The 16,796-nt window shown below is 32.0% G+C and overlaps 1 protein-coding gene across 17 annotated transcripts in view; it reads right to left on the bottom strand.

Moving 5' to 3' along the window:
* The window catches only part of LOC115216989 (plasma membrane calcium-transporting ATPase 2), a 330,524-nt gene that overhangs the window by 243,569 nt on the left and 70,159 nt on the right, over nucleotides 1-16,796 (bottom strand). For 13 of the 17 annotated variants that reach the window (XM_036507543.1, XM_036507544.1, XM_036507526.1 and 10 more), the window contains one exon: nucleotides 15,723-15,747. The exons of the other annotated variants lie outside the window; for them this stretch is intronic. The gene's annotated coding sequence lies outside the window, so the exon portion shown is untranslated. The remainder of the gene's footprint in view (nucleotides 1-15,722; nucleotides 15,748-16,796) is intronic. 17 annotated transcript variants of the gene reach the window in all.

The following is a 16,796-nucleotide window of genomic DNA, read 5'->3' as shown; positions in this document are numbered from 1 at the left end:
GAAGTTCTCATTGAAGAAGTTATGATTGGTTACAAGGGTCATTTAAAATTTAAACAATATATTCTACTAAAACCATCAAAGAAAGGCATCAAAATTTGGATATATACTGCACTCGATGCCGTGCTAATTACAGTAAATTTGCTGATCCTGGTGATCTGGAAAAGAAAAGAAAAACTACAAAAATTGTTCACAACATGTTAAGTGAAATGATCCAATATTTGATTGTTAACACCAGCTAGGTAACATTGTGCATGTTCAGCAGTGAGGAAGACTTTCTATAGATGTGTAACCCACCAGAACTAGAGTAGCCAAACCAACCTGGAAACATCCTACTTTCTTAAAAATAGGCTAATATAATGTAAACTTATCTCAAAATAAGACAGGTCAGTCATGACCAAAACATCTTCCATTATAGGGGATACTCTTTAGGGCCTGTTTGAGAATAAATAGTAATAACATATGTATCAATTGTTTTCTGCATGTGAATTTAAAAAAAATTTTGGTCTTTAACATTTTTTATGTATTTTAATTTTAATATTTTTGGTTCTCTCATTGTTTTACTTGTTCTCTCAAAAAGTTTTGCTCTCTTTTGAAAAATGATATATTCAGAAGTGAACAAAATTATTTTGCCATCATCTTAAACAGACTTTGTTCTATATTGTTGAAAATTATATTGAAATTTTGATTAAAAAAAAACAAAAAAAAAACTAAGCATTAGTAAGTGTTTCTTCAAAGTGATTGATTATTCACAAATGTGTTAATAATCTGTTTGGACAAGGGTTACAGAGTTTCAAAGGGAAAGAAATTATAGAATAAAGGTTAAATACTATTAAAATTAATGCATGTCTTCACTGTAATGGTGTAGGAGATAGCTCACTCAACCCTGTGAATTTCCAGTTCATCCCAACCCAAAGAAATACATAGATATGTAAAAAAATTGGCATGAAAAGATGATTAAAGACTACCTTGAGTCAAGATAAGGTTAACAAACCAATCAATCTCTAACCCTAACTTGTATATGAGAGAGAGAGAGAGAGAGAGAGAGAGAGAGAGAGAGAGAGGAGAGAGAGAGAGAGAGAGAGAGAGAGAGAGAGAGAGAGAGAGAGAAAGAAAGAGAGCTTATTTTAGAAAGGGACATAATTAGGTTGATATTAGTAGGCATATGAATATATTTTATACTTGTATTACCCTAATAACAGAGTAATTAATACAAGTCTATACATATTCCAATGAAAAGACAATTAGATGTAATTTTACTTAACATCAATATCTCATTTCTGTTAGGTTTCACTAGTTCAGTTTAATTCCATTGTATCATACGTCAAGCTTTTTACAGAGATTATCAAGATTTCATTATTGCAGTTTGTATAATTTCAATTTTATAAATAACATATTTTCCAACACAGGTGGCTGATTCTGCAATACAGAATTTCTTCAAGAATTCTACTCATATGCCTTCTTATCTGAGTAGTTTAATAGTCTCAGATATGTCTGCACCATGTTTCTCTGGATCTTCTTTGGTTTACACACACATCAGCTATCTTTCACTATCAACTCATGGCACTTTTTCACCTAGTCTCCTTGTATATAGTAGAAAAAAAAAAAAAACTCTCACATTATCTTTAACATTTGCTGATGCACAAATTCTATAACCTGTATATCACTTTTAATGAACATCCTGGTGCATCAGATGTTCAATTTCCTGTCAATCTGCTAGAGATCCCATTGCACCAGTTATTCACCGTGTCCAAAATAAGATGTACCAAGGCTTTTGTGTATCTTGTGACAATTATTTTAGTGTTCAACATGTTAACCATTAGTTCCTGACTACAGCTCTCTTTACCAGAATTCAAACTTTTTCTTAGAACCCACTCCCCAATCCCTAAATATAATTCAAGAAAGTTACAGAAGGTATCTAGTTTCCAACTTGGCTGTGGTTGCATTAGCCTTTTGGATACCATCCTACCCAAGATCACTTCTGGTTCCATGATGTGAACTTTATGTTCTAAAGTGATCAATATTAAAATGTTTCCTCATAATTTCATGCTAAATAATGTCCCATATATCAGCTAAATAACAAGTTATTTGACTAAATTCTTAGTAATTTTCAAAATTAATTGACACAAAGGTAGTGTTATTCAACAGAAATATAACAAAAGGGTTAAGGAGCATAGTGAATGAAATAAAGAGGGCTGAAAAATCCACAGTATAAATGCTATTTTCCTCAGATAATATATGATGAAAATATTAAGAGAAATATATAATACTTGAAAGTAAGCTGAAGTAGAATTCAAACTGGTAAAATTTAATCTGTTATAGTATTTTTATATTGGAATCAAATTTTTGCAATAATTTATTGAGAATTCTCTTACATGACTACAAGTATAATAATTTAAACCTTGTATAGATAATGGTTCCAAATCTTGACACAATGCCAGCAATCCCAGTGCTCAAATGATGCTTATTTTATCAACTCTGAAAAGACGAAAGGCAAAGTTGATCCTGGAGAAATTTTAACTCGGAATATAAAGATGGATGAAATACTGTGAAACACTTTGCCTGGTGTACCAATAATGTTGCCAGCTTGCTACCTTAAACCTTGTAAAAATATAAAAAATAATTTTTATGTAACTTTAAATATGATGCGGTTTCAGATTCAATCCTTCAGCATGTTTTCTACCATGCTCTTGGATTGGCCATAGCCTTATGAATGAAATTTGAGAAATTGAAACAATGTGAAAGCCTGCTGTTGGGGACCAATAAAACAGATATTCTAGCATGAGGTCTGCTGGCTTGCTGTCACTTCTTCCTGCTTTTTCTACTGCTAATACAATGGAATTGGCTGGGCACATGCCACATACCACTCAAGCAATTCTAATCTGCTTCTCTGTCTTCCTCTTATCACCCTCCATGTGCCCAACCCTTTCAGGCTCTTCCCTCACTGCTCTCTGCTCATATATTTTCCTGCAGTTCTACTGATCTTGACTGTGTCAGCAAAATATAATCTAGGATTATCAAAGAAGTTTAGATGGAAATGTAACACTATTTTTTGGAGATTAACATATTTTTGTGAGCAACCCCAAGATTCCAAGTTTGATTCCAAGCAGTGACCTGAATAATAATAATAATAATAATAATATCGAAAAATACCTTAGGAATGAGAACCCATGTTCAAAATTTCCCCAAGACACCTGATGAAGGCTGGAGGGTATATCAGCTGAAATGTGTTAACAACAAACAAGATGAGGACAAATATCCGTTTAATGTAAATAATCTACATAATTCCTCATCTCTTAAATATAGAACTGTATGGTCAGGTCTAGTCTCTCAACTCTACAATGTCATTTAAAAAATAAACAAACACATCACTGAAATCTTGAAGTTGAGATAATGCCTGCTTAAGTCCAAACAATGCATTGTGTTTGACAGAATAATCTGAATGCTAATGAGTTAAAGCATTTTCTAAGAACAGACGAAAAATCTCACTACTACCTTAAACTATTTTATTATTCTGGTAAATATTTTGGATGGTGTTATCAACTAGCCATTTCAGAAAAGCAAAAACTGTTGCAACAGCAAGGGGGTGGGGTGAGAGAGAGAGAGAGAATACAATGTACTAAAGGCTAGTATTCATAGAATATTGTCCATCAAAGTATGATTATTTGGAAAATGACATTAAAAAAAAAAAACTGCTTTAAAATGCAGGTGTTGTTTACTTCTATGTAGATGACAAGTGCCACTTTTTAAAATCATAGGATGTGATTTGAAGATTTGGTTGCTATTTCAAACTGTTTGAGCAATTGTATTGAAGCTTTCTAATTGGTTGATTTTAAAATTGATAAAGTGACATGCTACACGACTTATTTTAATTTTAGTTATATAAAGAGAAACATATAATGAAACTGAGATTATTATTTATTGAGAGCAAATATATATGCCAAATATATGAGGAATGAATTAGAAAAACATCCCAATTTAATCAAAAGCTCTGCACTAACTCCTGTTCCCAATCCTTCTTCCCCTGAATGTCAGATGTCTGGAGTTCCTTCCATGCTCATGTCTTACCTTCAGTTGCTGAATTGCAACAATTTAAGCAGAGCATTAATAGCATCATCTCAAACACATGTGAAGGCTAAGAGTATTATCTTTTCCTCCAGATCCAGCAAGTAAAATACCAATAATCCTTTCTGCAACAGACACAAGGCCTGAACTTTTGGTGGAAGGGACGAGTTAATTACACTGACACCAGTGATCAACTGGGACTTATTTTATTGATCCTGAAAGGATGAAAAGCAAAATCAATCATGGTAGAATCTGAAGCCAGAATGTAAAGACATGAAATGCCACTAAGTATTTTGCTCAGTATGCTAATGGTTCTGCCAGCTCACTGCCTTCATCATCATAATAATCCTTTCTACGAAAGGTACAAGGCCTGAAATTTTGGGGGAGGGGACTAGTCAGTTAAATTGATCCCAGTGTTTCACTGGTACTTAATTTATTGACCCTGAAAGGATGACAGGGGCTTCTGATATATAAATTTTTCTTTATATTTTCTCTTCCCTTAAAATCTAACCTTTTTGTTTCTACATATTCCACTTAATTCCTTCTCATGTCATCAATACTTCAGTTAAAACCTGTTTTTTGCTTGTGAATACATATCTGTGGTTCATAATTTTTCTTTGTGATAGCCCATTCCAACTTTCCAAAAGTTTGAAAATAAAAGGATTTCATTTAATGACCCCATATTGCATAAATTTATGAAAGTGCTGGAAATCTGTATATTTATATTGACTATTAGCAATTGATAACCAAACTTTAAACTGAGGCTTGTTTATCATTGTTTATGGAATAATTATGGTTTCACAGTTTGAAAATCTTCAGGATCTTCAAACTGGATCTTGGCTTGCACTGTGAAAATTATTACTGTAGATGTTGTTGTTGTTCTTTTTCTTCTTCTTCTCCTCCTCTCTTCTTCTTCTTCTCCTCCTCTCTTCTTCTTCTTCTTCTTCTTCTCCTCCTCCTCTCTTCTTCTTCTTCTTCTTCTCCTCCTCTCTTCTTCTTCTCCTCTTCTTCTTCTCCTCCTCTCTTCTTCTTCTTCTCCTCCTCTCTTCTTCTTCTTCTCCTTCTTCTTCTTCTTCTTATTATTATTATTATTAAGGCAGTGAACTGGCTGAATCGTTAGCACACCAGGCAAAATGCTTAGTGACATTTCATCTATCTTTACATTCTAAGTTCAAATTCCACTGAGCCTCAGTGGAATTTGAACTCAGAATGTAAAGACAGATGAAATGTCACTAAGCATTTTGCCTGGTGTGCTAACGATTCAGCCAGTTCACTGCCTTAATAATAATAATAATAATAATAATAATGGGAAGTTGATCTACAGTAATAATTTTCACAGTGCAAGCCAAGATCCAGTTTGAAGATCCTGAAGATTTTCAAACTGTGAAACCATCATTATTCCATAAACAATGATAAACAAGCCTCAGTTTAAAGTTTGGTTATCAATTGCTAATAGTCAATATAAATATACAGATTTCCAGCACTTTCATAAATTTATGCAATATGGGGTCATTAAATGAAATCCTTTTATTTTCAAACTTTTGGAAAGTTGGAATGGGCTATCACAAAGAAAAATTATGAACCACAGATATGTATTCACAAGCAAAAAACAGGTTTTAACTGAAGTATTGATGACATGAGAAGGAATTAAGTGGAATATGTAGAAACAAAAAGGTTAGATTTTAAAGGAAGAGAAAATATAAAGAAAAATTTATATATCAGAAGCACCTGCAGCTTTTAAGGATACCTGGTAGTGTAATAAATTGATGCATTTCAAAGGAAAATTAGAAATGTAGTTTTTGAGAATAGTATCAGAAAAGACTGTTTAGACAAGATAGAGCTATATGTTCCAATATTTCTATAACTGATGTAGGCTGAAGAGCAGAACAAATTGATGGTAGAAAATATTAATAATATTACAAAAATCTATTGATGAAAAACTGAAGCCTCACCAGATATATTTTGGAACAAATACTGACCTCTTGTCTGGTATACAGCTCTGAAATCTGGCTACAATAACTAGTCTAAACATAATACAGACTGATTATTGATCACACACAAGTCTCTATAATGGGTGTCTTACTGCTACAGCTACAATCAATATTCTTGTTTTATGTAATAATTTAGGTTTGCCAGAGCTATTTTTTACCCATTCTAATTTTTCTATCAGTTACCTTACCTTCATTTCACACACTACTAATCTTTTTATAATCATGTTTTCTATAAAATTTTTATATTGATAATCAGAATACCAAATTAATAAAAAAAAAGAAAAGAAAATAAAAGCTATCCTTTTATTACCTAAGCATATTTTGCAGAGCTACTGTGATGGCTTACAAACTTTATTTTGAATAAAAAGGTATTCCTTGATGCCATCAAACATCTATTTATCTCATCTTAACTATTCAATATCTCTCCAATAATATCACTTTCTCTCAAAACTCCATATAACTATTGTCATATGAATGGGGTCATGCCAAGCCATCCATCAGAGAATGGCAAAATTTGGTAGTGAGAATTTGGTTTTGTTTTTCTGTAATGCACTTGAAGGCCCAAACTTTCTAAATATGATGTTGATGGCCTACCTACTACTACTACTACTACTACTACTAACATCTTCACGAATGTGCTTTACCTAGTCTTCACCTTAATACCAACCCCCTACTTTAGGTCTCAGTTCAGATTCTCTTAGATATCATTTCCTCTTCCACTCTTTATCATACATTGCCAATCTTTCTTAATATCATTCTCTGAAACTCCTTTTCTTTACAGATTTTCTGTCAGCTGGCAACCAGCTGTTGTTCAAAAAATAGTGTAGTCTTCAATGCACTATGTCTAAATAAAAGACAATATGACATAACAGAGCTAAGATGAAAAAGATCATCATAGATCTACTGACCTGAGGTTAAGCAACACCAAGCATCAACACAAAACAAAGATTATGGTCTCATAGTAGTTCACATCCGACTGTGTTACATTTGCATAATTGAGAAACACTATATACATCACTTGAAGGATGTTACTAACTTACAGATGTCCCATCACCATTGCAATGCAAAGTGCCTCAAATCCCAAATTTTGGCTCAGCTTTTCCAAGTGAGTTCCTTCAAGCTTTGCAAACTGCTCAATGAAGTTGGCTGAAAGAAACAGTCTTGCACTTATTTATATCAACAACACAAAATTAAAACCCTCAAAATTGGTCAAATGCTAAGCCTTACAATCAATGATTTTAACTACTATTGTATAATCAAGGAACATCTCCAGACATGTTTGATTTTATTAAGCTCTCATCAGCAAAGCATGGACTCCAGTGTACTTGCTGAAGTAAATGAGATAATCACTATGGTTTCACATATGACAACACAGAAAAAAAAAAAAAACAGAATTGCCACCAGCATGGCTTGTTTTAGTCTACTTAGCTGAGCTCACTCCATTGTTAAGTGAACAACTAATTGGAAGAGCATTCAGCTGTAAAAATATTAAGTGACTTTAATATCAGTTTAATAAAAAAAAAAGCACAAAACAAATAAGTTACTACCAAACTGCTTTCTGTATTTATAAAATGCTGAGTAAACTTGCATAATTTATATAGTCCCACCCAACCAGTTCTGCTCAAAGAAATGGCTAATCTCATGGTATATCTTGAAACAAACAACTGAATTACAATCCCACATTCTAGCATGAAAAACATTTGCTGCTGACTCAAAGCAGAACTGGTCTGTATGCTTCATAAAAAAAGATGTATTTTAGCTGAACTGAGAAATACTCATTTAAGGTACAATGGTAGATTAATATTAATGTAACATCAGATAGAAAATTGTTATTCTAAACAAAGTTAAACCATTAATGGCTGCTCAATGTGTGTAAGTAATGTGTTTGTATGTACTACACACACATATATATATATACACACACACACACTATAGAGATCAAAGAACCATAGCTTACCTTTGTGTAGCAAAGGCAGACAATTCATGAAACATCTCATTTTCTTGGTCTAATATATATATGTGTGTGTGTGTATATATTAAAACCACTATTCATAAAATATGCATTATTTACAACTTTTATATTAAATAAGTCTTCCAGTTCTAAGAACTGTTGTTTGCCAGCACATATGTGCATTGTTAGCACCAACCATCTTTCGAAATGGTACTTATTTTCTGGCATAATAGATCTCTTATAAATGCATTTTATATGAACAATGAATGAAACTATTTTTTTCATTTTGTTTTACTAGACCAATGCTCAATTTCAGTTTCTATAAAAAGAAGCAGATGAAAGCAAGATCTTCCATTTGATAGAATGTAGGCTTATCACAGGTAGGTAACATTAACTGCTGGAGTAAATGGAATTTAGTACTGCAAATCAACTAACAACAAATTTGCCACTAATTATATCTATGAGCTACATTGTTTGTGGCATATTTTAAAACACTAACACTTACAAATTTTAGTGTTTGGGCCATGGACACATCACAGAGCTGGAGGCAGATATGAATTATTTGCCTGGTATTGTCAGCTAGGGTGCCAAGCTTTACAGTTTATTTTCAAAAATATATAAAGGAAACCACTCATGTTAAAAAGGTCTCATCATTTTTGGTGGCAAAAAATGTTAATTGCTGACAATTATAAATTTATTGTTTACAAGGAAAGGAAGAATTATAATTTCCATTATAGATTCAACAACAAATTTTATAGAAAAGCCAGTGTAGGAATTTCTAGTTGTTCTGAATTTTTTTAATAAGATATAATACTGTAATGTTTATATTGTGTATTTATATCTCTACTTATGTCATTATCCTTTAGAGAGCTGGACCTCATCATCATCATCGTTTAACGTCCGTTTTCCGTGCTAGCACTGGTTGGATGGTTTGACCAGGGTCTGGGAAGCCAGGAGGCTGCACCAGGCTCCAGTCTGATCTGGCAGTGTTTCTACAGCTGGATGCCCTTCCTAATGCCAACCACTCCGTGAGTGTAGTGGGTGCTTTAAATTTTTAAAATGCATATTAAATTTAAAGTGAAAGGTAGTATGAAAAATACTTTGATTAAAGTAAACTTGTAAGATGCAAATTATAAAAATTGTACACAAAATTTCATAAGTTACAGAAATAGAATAATTTCCATTTAAATTAATATTCAATCAACTTGATGAAGGTAATAGACTAAGAATTTGATTATATTTGCAGCAAAGATTTTTGCAGTCATTAAACAAGTCTCATGTAAAGTATTTTGATTTTCCATGAAAAAGAAACAGCAAATCTAAACTTACAACCATATAATTACTGCTAGTTACACCAATATATTTACAAGTCAATAAATTATATTAAAAATACACTTTCTCCAGACTTGCTTCATGTTCTAGACACCTCACTATAAACTACTTTATACCTGAAAATTTCAAATTCAATCTAACAGTAGATTTTTTTTCTAAATTCTCCATAATTTTTACTCGACCTCACTTGTCCTGAAACTTTCTGGCAGTATGATCTTAGAATTTTTGTTTAGAATGATAAAAGATTAAAGTTCCTGTATCTTTAAAGAAATATAAAGTACTTATTTTGAACTAAGCAGTTCTTTGTTTCACCATAGACAGCTTTTAAAGTTTTGGTTAAAGTGCTTAAATTTCATGTGTTAGGGAAATATTAAACTTGTTCCAGCAAAATCTTGAACGCATTTTTTATGTTCAAACTAAGTAGATGAAACCATATTCAAGTTAATTGGTGACACAATTATATGAGAGCAATAACTTAAGCTGTAGCTTCTTAGTTACCATTATATTGGCACTACTATAGTTGCTGTTCAATAGTAGTCATTTATGTTACACAAGTGAAGTGACATTAACCTAATTATCACTGTAGCATTGTGTATAACAGGAACTGCTCCCTCTACCAATCTTTCTTATTTTATACACACTCTATTCTTTGTGAAATGTATTCCTCAAAATAAATTCTAAGAAGTGTTTATTCTATTGAAAAAAAAAAAAAAAGAATTTAGAAATTCTTTTATTTAGTCTTCTTTTATTCTCAACCTTGTTTTGTATAACTTTTATAATCTTTGGCATGTTCTCAAAAGCATTTTCTTCAGGCAAGAAAAATGTCTACTTCAAACAGTACATTTAAAGCAATTTTGCTTATTCTTTATTTATTTTATTTTATTTATTTATTCTTTTAAAGTGCAAGTATAAACTACGCTAACCTTTGACATGCCATTCTTCACATGTTTCAGGCAGTGCCTTCCTTTTAACTCTATTGAAGATAAATCAAAGAACATCAAAAGGTGTAACCATTAGAAGGGATTCATAAGATACTGGCAAATTGGTTTCACCTATCTACACCTTAACCTTAAAGCTATGTAGCAAGAGTTTAAAAGAATCCATAATCAATCAGTTCTCACAAGCTTATCACAAGAATACATAAAATTAACTGTTGCTTCATCCTTCCCTCTACTAATCATCATCTGAAATTGTTTTAGCTCCAGTTTTATTTCTCTAAATCACAGAAATTGTGGTAGCTAAAGATCAATAAACTAAATCCCATATCAGCATTTCGATCTTTTGAGGTTAATGGCTACATGCTTCACCTATTCATGGTTTGTGAAAAGCATATGCAGAATTCATGATCATTTCATCTAACAGTTTAACATTTCTTTGGGATAAGAGTAGAATGCCAGGCTTTATCAGCTTTTGGTTTAACAGTAAAGGTACAAAGATATAAGTATCAGGATGTGAGCATGATTAAAGCAAAGGGTTTATAGTTTAGGGATGTTCTTAATAATATGATGCATACAGTGTAGAAATTAAAGGAGAAAAATAATGATTGATGATAGAGATACAAAATATTAACAGTTAAAATGTGTCATATTATGGCAACAGATCAAATGTTAATATATTATGTACAAATAAATAACATTATTTGAAAAAGCAATAACATAAAACATTGCTTTGATCCTTTCAGAAGCTCAAAACTAAATATATATAAATCTTATTAAACCTTACATGAATCTCACAACAGATTTTTCAAATTTAGCTATTAAATTATAAAAGAAACCAACAAATATTGATAACTAACAAACATGTTTGTAAAAGAGAATATTTTCAGAGACCCTTAAAATGTAAGGATTAAATATGATTTAAAAAAAAAATGAATTAAGGAACATAAATAATGTAAACATACAGGCACATGACATCAGTAGTTCAATCAACGCTTTAAAATGTTGCATAAATAAGATTACTACATTATGTATTACTGGTTCCAACTTACTAAGTATTAAAACAAGTTTCACATCAATTTTAGAAAGAATGATAAGTAGTAGGAAGGTATCCAATAGTAGAATCATTTACCTAGACAATCCTACCTCAGCAAGTAAACAAAAAATTTTTTTAAATTCAAATTCAACAGCAATGAAACATAAAAAGATGTGAAGTCAAATGTAAACGTTTTTTTTATCAGAATCTATTTGCCGCCAGAAATATCTCTAAAGTATAGGTGAACAATTTAACAAATAACCACACTATGTAAACATGCATATTATTTTTAGTACAACAGGAAGACATGTTTGTTCTGCAATACAATAAAACATAAAAATAACAAGCCAATGACAAACCTCTATGCAGCAGTAACCATAAATAGTAAGCAAGTCTCTCTCTCAAATTACATCCTATCATTTCAACCCCCCCCCACCAAAAAAAAAAGAAAGGACATACTGGATAATGTACTCCTAGATATACTATGTCTGTAAACAGAATGGCCACAGCTTAAAAACCTCCTGAGATCACGAGCCTTCTTATTCAAGGTTCATCTGAGGCTAAACAATTTGGAAAAACACAAACATACACACACACAAAAAAACCCCACCAAAATTTGAAAGCTTAAAGCTAGTTTCAAGAGGAAATAAATACTTCCAAATATAATTACATGAGTGTGCACAAACACATTCATCATTATCGTTACCATATTTTGGGGCATGGTAGAAACATCTTGAATTCAGTCACATGGTTGAAAATACTGCTGGCCCAAATTTGGACAACTGATTTATAAGGGAAAAGACTGGCTGAAGTGTATATTCATAAACAATGGAGTCTATGCCATATGGCTTGTAGTCAACAATAACATGAATTTGTATTGCTCAGCTCAGAATGTTCAAACAGTTACATCACACCTTGGAGTTTCTATTGATGAATATTGCAAACTGCCTCAATATAACTTTTCAGATAAGCAAAGTCTACAGTTATGCTTGGATTGGACAGGTACTACAGTATCTATCTCTCAATCTAACATATTTTATTATTACTAGCATGAAAATGGCCATCAATTGTTTCATGAGCCCAGTTTATAATTGTGTACTGAGTCCTTATTTGAACTTTGGTCCTCTCAAATCCTCCCTAACTGGTAATATTCCATGTACAAGGGGTGTATGAAAAATTTTGAGCCTTGAAGTCTTGCACCATGTTTTGTTTTTTCATACATCCCTCGTATGTGTATGTACACACAAACACACACATATATAAATAAATATGTGGAACATACCATAGTCTATCAGTGGCCTAAAATATTCTAATCTAATATATATATATATATATGCAAGGACACATACACACAGAAAACCAGAGAAACCAAAATATTAATATTAAATAAACATAAGGTGGTGAGCTGGCAGAATCATTAGCACACTGGGAAAAATGTTTAGCTGCATTTAGTCTGTCTTTACTGTGAATTCAACCGAGGTACTTGGCTTTTCATCCTTTCAGGGTCAATACAATAAGTACTAGTTGAGCACTGGAGTTGATGTAATTGGCTTAACTCCTCCCTCTGAGTTAGCTGGCCTTGTACCAAAATTTGAAACTAATATAAAAAAACATCAATTCACCTGACACAATGCCATGCTTCAAATACAAAATCTCATAGGTAGATGAATAAACAGCGAACATATAAGAAATATCATCAAATTCGGTTTGTGGGCCTTTTATGTCATCAGTAGTGTGGCATAAAGGCTCCTACACTAGTTTTAATCATTGGAATGAAGCCATGTGGTGGCATCACTTCAGGGTTTTTTAATTCAGTTATATCAATCCCTGTACTTGTTTTAGGGATCCTTGTTTACTGAATGGTTAAATTATATTTTAATATAAAATGCCTGTAACTTGATGCATTGTTTTACACAGGTATACATAAACAAATACACACACACATGCATACTGGCACAGAATGGGTTTCAGCACAATTTCCATTAACCAAATTCTTTTCAGAAAGCTTTGGTCAATTTGAGGTACAGCATGTCCAAATTTGAAACTAAGCATTTACAAAGAGAACTTTTTAAAAACACATAAATATGCTTGCAAGTGCACATGCACACACACACACAAATGCACATTATTTGCAAATAAGTCCAATTTTTTTTGTTAAAGAAACCTATATATGTAGTTAAATGTGCATTAACGTACTTAATCCTTTTGATACTAAACTGTGTGAGACCAACCCCTGGTTCTATGATACAAACTTATTTAAAGTGATATAAATTAAACCTTCCTTTAACATTTCATGTTCCAAAGACCAGTTTAATAATGAGTAAGATATTTTATTAAATTTTTCATAATTTTCAAAATTAATTGAACCAAAAGCAGATTCTTTTAACAGAAATATAACGATTAATGCAGTGAATTACAATTTTTAATCAACTGAAATTATATATGTAATGAAAATTAATAAGCATTAATGAAAACTGCTCTCAAAAAACAAACAGAAGGGAGGAAACTCTGGAACTTCAATTTACCAATAGTGATATGCTGTGGACAGGGAGACAGTCTAATTTGATGGTAATTCTGGATGTTTCCACTTTATCAGAACTCTTTGGTAAAAAATAGTCAACATATAGATACCAGACTACAGAAGGATTGAAATCGCATATAGATTTGGTATGATGATAATTTATTGATTCAATTATTTGAAACAATGTCACTGCTAAATGTCCCAAACTTATCACCTACATGAAGAACATTTAGTTAAGTACAGGCAACCATATTTAATGTAGTGAGTTAAAAATAATCTTTAATCAAATGAAATTATAGCTGTAAGTCATTAGCACTAATAAATCTGTGTATCAATCTCAGTAATTTTAGCCTAAGTGGAAATTATTTATATTTGTGTTATCTTAGTTATACAAGATATATCAAAAGTAATACTGTTTAGAGCAGTCTGCTGAAAGTTTTTGAATTGAACACAAATAAAACAATCACCACTTTACACAGCAGAAAGCTAAGTTTTTCTAGTTGTTTTATAGCCATAGAAAAAATATGGTTGTCACTTGACCAACTCAGTCCAATTTTCCACAATACTGGAACCAGTGTCTTTGAAATGGGGACATCTGAACTTCTGTTGACTTAGAATAACATGACAATAACATATAGCTGCATATTCATCTCTATCTCACCTCCATCATGACACCTCCGTAAAAGAGGATAACATCAAAGCTCTCCATTACCAACTACCCACCTCTATTACTATCTACTAACATGCTCTCTTATCATCAATCATATTTTCTGTAATTCCATCATTCTATTTATGCTGCTTTTTTTTCTATTTATTCTCCACACTAATAACCTATACATAGTTATTACTAGTTCTTTTCTATTACTCACTCCTCTAACATCTCACTCCTATCACTGTTTTCTTCCTCACTCACTCTTCCCTTCCTTCTCTACTTTCACTGTCTTGGCTATGTTTACCTTGGAAGGTAGACAATAGAGTAGAGAGAAATCTTTAGTTCTACAGGAGACAAAGGAACCTCTCTAGTGCTGGTGCCATAAAAAAAATGCAGCCAATACCTCTCAGTAAGTGGCTGATAAATGAACAGAGACAGTAATAAGTAAAAAAGGGACTCTTTAATCTTGTCATGAACATGACAACTTCTCTTGCACTGGTGACAATGAAATGCATCCAGAACAGCCTGTTGGTTATGTTAGGAAGGGTGTTGAGCCTTTGAAACAATGTCAAAAGCAGAACATGACTAAGACATGATTTATTGACCAGTCTAGGAAGGCAATAACCCTAAATAAGAACTGCCTAGAAGCACATGGCATGTGCATCCAGTATGGAAAGAGGACATTCACACGTAGCTGTATCCTGCCCAAATATTCTACGTGTATTATGTTCAAACTGGCCAGATTTGGCCTCTCATATCTATCTTACAATGTCATTCTAAAAATAAACAATCACATCATCACAATCTTGAAGCTTCAAGATAATGCATAATTAATTCGAAAGAACGTGAATGAAAAAGTGTTACATTTGACAGAATAATCTGAATGCTAAAGGGTTAGATGATAATGAATTAAGCTCCTTAACAGCCAATGTGGAATACTGAACAATGTTGAAGTAAATGTCTTCTACACAAGCACCTTTATTACTAGACAGAAGGACCATTAAATGCCTAAAGTATCATTGTTTGGAACAATACTAGCTACTGGATTTGATTTGTTAATTCTTTTGAATTCACAATCTGCTTAATCTCAAAGACAAGTAGTAGCAATTCATCTCTACTTTTGAAAAGCACCCAATACCAATTTCAGACACATAAGCAAAGCCTCAAGTGAAGTTCATTGCCTACAAGACTAAAGGTAAAAAGATTCAAATAAGAGATAAGTTGATAAATCTGGTAACTCACCAAAGCAATTTTAATGCAATCTTATCTGGAAAAAAAAAAAAAAAACTATGATAGAAAGAGAGGGCAAGAGTATAAAGTATAAAAAGCAATATGTTTCAAAAGCTCACAGTTTAGAGGTAAAATGCATCTTTTATAGAAACCATTAAGAATTTCTTTAAATCGATAACCTACATCACAAAGAGAAAAAGCAACCTCCAAAAATTTTTAATATATTTTATCACATATTTCATTGTTGTTTAAAGTGAATATTATGACTGTGTTCCAATAAATAACTACTAGAAGTTTTGGTTAAACAGTCTGTAAATAACTGTAAAGTGTGTTTTCAAACACAGTTTTTGTTTTCCTACTGGGTTTATGGAAAACAACAGGTCACATGAGAATACATATATGCTCTGGCCTGTTCATCATGATGATGAACTACTTTTTCTATCTACTTCTGCAGTCTTTCCATTATAGCTAAGATGGAATTAATTTGTCTTTTTTTTTTCTCTTGTCTTCATCTATCTTCTTGTAGACAATATTTAGGTAATCAGAATGCAAATGAATGGCTATGATGCCAACAAAATTCCTTACACATTGGTCTATTTCTTTGTTGTCACTAAAGTTTGACTTACAACAAATATGGTCAACTATAAGTTTATACAACTATAGTAAGTACTAGTCAAGTATAGTATTATAATGAACTGTTAGTCACTTGCTATATTACGTCATACAACATATATAAATATCCATTTATAAATATTGTAAAACCAGTTTAGTACATTTTCTTTCTGGAGATGGTCTTATAAATAAACTTTTGGTATGAACTGTAGTTGTAAGTAGGGTTATGGAATTGGCAAACAAAACCTTGGCCTTTAACTCATCAATTTATGGTGCCATTGAATCCTCTATTTGTAATTAGACTAATCATATTTCTTATATTGATTAAAACCACAAAACATACATAACCAATATGAATAATCAGACAATGTTTTAGCACCACTAACTTGTCTGGGTTAAATGAAAATAACAATACTGAGTGTTTTTTTTTTAACCTGCCTGAGACCATTCCAAGTTCTATAAACTTACTGTTTT

The sequence above is a fragment of the Octopus sinensis genome, linkage group LG11 (assembly GCF_006345805.1).
Source record: "Octopus sinensis linkage group LG11, ASM634580v1, whole genome shotgun sequence".
Classification (NCBI taxonomy): Eukaryota; Metazoa; Mollusca; class Cephalopoda; order Octopoda; family Octopodidae; genus Octopus; species Octopus sinensis.
The sequence above is the reverse complement of the archived record's forward strand: the minus strand, read 5'-3'. Positions and strand labels throughout refer to the sequence as shown.